General features: G+C 38.7%; 1 long non-coding RNA gene across 1 annotated transcript; it reads left to right on the top strand.

Moving 5' to 3' along the window:
• The first annotated feature begins 960 nt into the window (after positions 1-960).
• On the top strand, positions 961-3,811 carry LOC112848223 (uncharacterized). The gene is made up of 2 exons (XR_003222233.1): positions 961-1,340; positions 2,523-3,811. It is a non-coding gene; the product is annotated as an uncharacterized LOC112848223 (long non-coding RNA).
• Positions 3,812-6,248: the final 2,437 nt, after the last annotated feature.

Raw genomic sequence — 6,248 nt, 5'->3', positions numbered from 1 at the left:
AATATGTTTAGGCTTAAATGACTTCTCAAGGGACGTGACTGATTCATGTAAAATGAAAAGGTGGAGTGGCCACTATGTGCACAACACAGTACCTTCTTGACAAACACTACTCTAAATTAAATGTTCAAGAGTGTTATACACTGGAGAAAATTGCCTTTCATCCACATGTATATTTATATTCATGAAAAGCCTCTATTCCAGTCATTATCAGGGTCAAAGACAGAGAATAGAAAGAGCAATTCGCTAAGGCATTTCACGGGCAATGTCTCCATCACGCTATTTCACCTAAACTCAAATGGATAATTCAGCACGATGGTGTCAAGATAAAGCTCTCGTAGTGACGGTGGCAGTGATTTAGGTCTGGAATAAACAACGGTCTTGTCTCATTGTGACACTCTGCCATATGGTGTCTCCGAGTCCAAATACAACAAATGCAATGCAGAGATCGTTATGGAATGCAGAATATGCATGAGTATTCCCACTGTGGAATCACTTCATTAGAGCATTACGGTGTTCTGTAATTACACTCTCATCAATTGTTCATCATTTTTAATGCTATGGGGACGGTCACGGCTATCGACCTATTAGTCTCCTAATTCTGCTCTGGCGCACTGTCCAAAACTAAACATGGAAATGTATCAACGTCAGTACAGTTTCAACGTGTGACCTGTAACATTCACGTGTTCGTGTGATTGTAAGGATTCTGATTTTTATCATGTGACGTGACAGCAAATTTGTTTTGCTCCTGGTATCGATGATATGAAGATACACTTCACCTTCATTAGGAGCTGGATGATACCTTATTGTGGCTTTCCTTTCTGGTTGCAGTAGTGACATAATCAGAATTAAATGATCTGCTGAAAGATGCTGATTAGATGAATAATGACTATAACAAACTATCACGGACCAAGCAGCCAGGAACACACAGGCACAAATGTAATCTTCAAAAAATGGGTTTTATTATACCCCAAAAAGGACAAAATGATTACAAAAATTCAAAATGACAAAAATAAACTTTTTTTTAAGAACCAAGTGGGCCCATAAAAGAGGTTAATTTAAGTGACTTTTGAGTAGAGTTTTGTTAACAAAACATAACTCAACAAACACACCCGCCCAAATGAGAAACAGCTCCAGTTATATAGCAAATGAATAAACCATTATATACACCAAAGGTGAAAACTAGAGAGATAACAGCTAACCATCATTCAAGAAGAACCCCATTTCCCCCTACATGATCACAATAGATGGTCCAGTCCATTTTATTGGCTTCTGCATTTAAACCAGCTCCACCCTCAGCCTCCTCTTTCACCCAATCCAGGAAGGACTGGAGCAGAGGCCAGGTAACTCAAAAAGAACAGAAATATAATTAATATAACATATACCCATATAAAATAACAAACAATGCAAAACAGAATCTATGCCACCATTTGGACTATAGCTTAGTGCTGTCATGCATTAAAGGTAAACTCAAAATATTAAATTTGTTAACTTATGATCACAGAAGCTTTAGAGCATAATGTAAACATAAGACAAAAAGATCAAATGAATATAACCCAAGTATTTCAGTTGTGTGGTTGCATGCAGCCATCACACAAACACACAGCAACATTGTAATAATGTCTGCTCCATGTTTTGCTAACTGGTTTTAGTGGGATTAAGGTTTAGTAGTCATTTGAGTAGCCAGTGAAGAGTGAATCTTAGTCCATTGAAATAAAGTTGACTTAATAGTTGATTGCTATAGAATTTAGTGCTGTCAGCGTTACTCTCGTTAAAATGACATTAACGCCATAACTGCATTAATGTGGCAAATCTCCGTTAACGAGTTACCGCGGATCGCCCTGTGCATGGGGCTGCATGGCGTCAACGCGTTAGCGCGGTTAGCTCATTAACGCGTTGATGCCGTCCAGCGTCATTTTAACGACATTAACGCTGACAGCACTAAAGGAATTATATAAAGGATGGGTGTAGCCAACAGATCAGAAAGGTCCCGCTAATGCAAAACTGCCTTTTAAGTGTAGTACCACTCATTAGGTAGATATTAGGACTTGGAGCTATGTTTCCCTAATGTGGTTTCAGGTGTTACTCACCCAAATATGGTCACATCAGGGTGGCAGTGGACATGATGTCAGACTTGAGCTTTCAAAACAGTAATCCACAAACCACAGGGTGGCGATGCACAGCTCTGTTATACAGTCTGTGGATTTTGTGCCACTTTTGTTCGTATGAGTCGTGTGTGTGCGTTTTGTTATGTGAAGACAATTTGAATTCAAGTCAAGAAAGGCAGACTGTACAACTGACAAGAATAACAGAATGTACTTGAAGAAGTAAATTATTAAAGTAATTACAGAATGTAAATGCATTGAACAGATACTAATGGGAAAATGCTGACCATATATAGCATCAAATATAGAGCGTGCTTTCATAAAAATCTTAGGGAACATAGTTTCAGTTTTACTTTTCATGCCCTGTTTTTTGTCTTGTATTAAAAAGTAATATGTTTTCATGTTTTTTCATTCCTTTAGAACAATTTTTATTCAGCCTCATTCTTTACAGCTATATAACCTTTATTCCCTGGAGGGAATTCAGTTTTCAGGGATGATGACATTGCCTATAATAAGGTTCAGCGCACATTGGCCTTCCTATCAAGCCAATCCTCTGGTGCTGGTTCAGCTTCAGCTGAGATGGGTCTCTCACCCATGGGTCCACAGAGATGGGCATGGCACGGGTCGGTGCCGAAATGGGTTGAATGACTGCACATCGCCCTGGAGTGTCAAGCATAACGTCATCCAGTGACAGCCCTTTCAAGGTCATTACTGCCCTACTGGTCTGTAGCTCCGCTCCACTTTGGAGCACGCTCATATGCAGTGTGAACTGAAACATTTCTAGTATTGAGGTTTTCCACATTTTTCCTAAGAGTGGACTCGGAATACTGGCCAGCCCTCAGTCCTCATGAACATCAATGAGCCTTGGCTGCTCATGAATATGGCACAGATTCACCAGTTGTCATTCTTTGGACCATTTTTAGTACATTGGCTTCTAACCACTCCATACCGAGAACACTCCAAAAGACCTGCTGTTTTTGAGATGCTTGGACCCAGTCATTTTGTCATTACAATTTGGCCCTTTTAAAAGTTGCTCAGATCCTTACACTTGCAGTTTTCCCTGCTTCCAATACACTGACTTCAAGAACCGTTCTCCAACTGCCTAATATATCACATCCCTTGGCAGGTACCGTTGTATAAAGACATTCGCATTGACTGTCTTTGGTTTTACTGTTGTGGCAGACATTTGAGAATGATCTCTGTACAGTACATGGCATTGAAAAGGTTCTGCAAAGTACTAATGTCATTTATTAGCTTAGCTAGTCACAACATGGACACCAGTATGAAAAATTACTTTAGATCGGAGATGTCAGCACTCACACTGCCAGCCAGAACTGGCTTGCAAAAATCCTACTATTTTGTAGAGTGGAAAACTGTTGATGAGGATGATATCATTTTCACTGGATTGTGCACCAGGAACCATTGTCTCTTAAGTCATTATACTGTATATAAATGACACAAGAGTAGTTGTCCAGGATGTCATTTTCATCCTAGCACGTCCTACAACAAACAGATTACTGAACACATATTTTACATAAGATATCTCAGGTTAAAGCACATTTGACTTGTACATGATGCTTTCATTAAAGAATATCCTTCTACTTTTAAAACACTAAAGGGAAATAATATTTTTGAAGGTTTGTTTAATAGAGTGTTGCAATGGTTTTGTCAGCAAGGCCTACTTGAGATCAAATTGGACTCTATGAATTTGGCTCATGAACTAAAATGAGTTCGACAAACCCTCCTCTAGATAAATAATTTATGGCTCAACATTGGGCTGCAGGCCATTAACGTTAATTTGAACACAGAATATCCATCAGAACGAAAAAAAAAAAGAAAAAAATGTAATTTTTCTTAAAAGCCTCTCCAACATAATTAAACAACACTGCATATAACAGCTTTTAAATTGATTTGTTTTTTATTAAATCCATTTAGTGATTGTGTAGTTTATTCAGAAAGTGTAATTTCTTAACATCTGTTGAACTACTTCCAGAGATAATCCAGAGTACTGCACTACCAGTCCAGTCCAGATTCCAAGCTGATCTCAAAAAGTATTTATCAGTCTCCCAAATTCTGTTTTATGCTTTCTAGGTTTTTCATATATGACTTGGGTTCTTTTCTCTAGTGTAGTTTTACTCATTATTTGCTCTTTCTTCACTTCTGTTTCTCGAATCTTTGAGGCAAACCAACTGTGTTAGAATTATTTCTTTATTTTATTTTATTTTTTCATAGTCTTGTAATCTTTTTCTCCTCATTTTGCCCCACTACTCATGAGCCCTCCACTTCTGATGTCCTTTCACATCTCTCTTCATCAGTCTAGCTCCCTTTCTCTCTAAGTTTCCCTCTCTCTTTTACATACCCTTGATGCATTCCTGCTGGCCCCAGTCTGTCCAAAGGGATTAATTGATAGTGAGAGATAATAAATCTTCCCATTAGGCGCAAGGCCCCTGCCCATCGCTCATTATGCACCTGCTGCTCCTCAACGGCATGGCCTGGGGTTTCCCCTGCTTTTTTAACACACACATCTGCCATCCCAACGCCAGCAAGGTTAATCTCTTTCTCTCTATTGTAGCTGATTGGCTCTCTCTCAAGACACATACTTGTTCATGCATGAATGCCATTTAAAGCACACATGTCTATTTATTCTTTCTCTTCTTGTTTTTTTCTGAGAGTTGAGACGCTTGGCTATGCGCACGCTGTTGTGAGCAAATGTAACAATCTTGAGAATTTGAAAAAAGAGCAGCATACAAAATCTTTGACTAAATAGGAAATATAACAATCTGGAAGATGGATACTTAGAGAGTATGTCAAGTCTTCACGTTTCAAAATGTCTCGGTTTCAGCACATAGACCTGTTTTGTTAAGAGTGTATCATGTATGTTGTCATTTTTCTATCTTTTGTTATGATATGATCAATTTTGTTTTGCTGTTGCAAATTATACACTTTTTGGCCACTTTATTAGGTATGTCTGTTCAGTTGCTTGTTACAACATATATCTAATCAGCCAGTCGCATGACAGCAGCTCAATCTATTTTTATACATGAAGACATGATCAACCTGGCCGGCTGACGTTTGGAGAATGGGAAAGAGAGGTTATTTTAGGTTTCTTTGAAAGTGCCGTGGTTGTTGGTGCTAGGCTGTTTGGTCTCACTATTTTAGACACTGCTGATCTACAGGGATTTCCCTGCACAGCCATATCTAGAATTTACAGAGAATCTGGAAATGAAAAAAAAAAATAGAGACAGGCATTTCTCTGGGTGAAATCCTTCATTAAGGTCAGTGGAGAATGGCTAGAGGCTTTGAGCTAATAGGAAGGCAACAATTACAACCAAGGGTTAGTGTTAGGGTTGAAAACTGTTTAAATGCCACAGCCTACAGTACTGAGAAAAAGTCTTGAGCCACCCCTCATTATGCTTTGGTAAGAAAATTGGAAATATTTCAGCTAAGAAATTTTTAATATAATAAAATATAGTATATAAGGCAGAGTGTGTACAGTTTTAATGAGCTTGAAAGATAATATTTGGTATGATCACTTTTATTCTTCAACAAAGACTGAACTCTTCTAGGCAAGCTTTTCTGCAATTTCTTTTCGTCTTCAGGAAGAGTTCTCAAAGGGAATGCCAAAGAGTTTGGATGCTGGCTACTTTTGCTCTGTTCTCTGTCAAGATGATCCCACACTGCTTTGTAATGTTGAGGCCTGGAGTCTGGGGAGTCTAATCTATGACCTATGATATATCTTTACTGCATAGGTAGTGTGTTTGGGAAATTAAGTTGTTGCCAATCTGATTCTTTCCAAATGACAATGTATGGTGTCTCAAAATCTGCATTCATACTTCATTCATTCATTCATTCATTCATTCATACACCATATTTTTAAAAGGATCCCCAACACCACTAGCAATCCAAACTCACAACAGGGCTTCCACCATGTTTGACAGATGGCTGTAGACGCTTATACGTGTACGCCTTTCCTCGAACAGAAGATTTAAAATTTGGATTCAATACTCCGTGAGACCTACTGCCACTGATTTTCAGTTCAGTGCTTGTTTAACTTGCGTACCTCAGCCTTTTCTACCTGTTCCCTTGCTTAGGAATGGATTCTTGACAGCCACCCGTACTCCGAGACCATTTCTGATGAGGCTGGCA

The sequence above is a fragment of the Oreochromis niloticus genome, linkage group LG11, assembly GCF_001858045.2.
Source record: "Oreochromis niloticus isolate F11D_XX linkage group LG11, O_niloticus_UMD_NMBU, whole genome shotgun sequence".
NCBI lineage: Eukaryota > Metazoa > Chordata > Actinopteri > Cichliformes > Cichlidae > Oreochromis > Oreochromis niloticus.
This window is presented reverse-complemented; position numbering and strand designations above follow the sequence as displayed.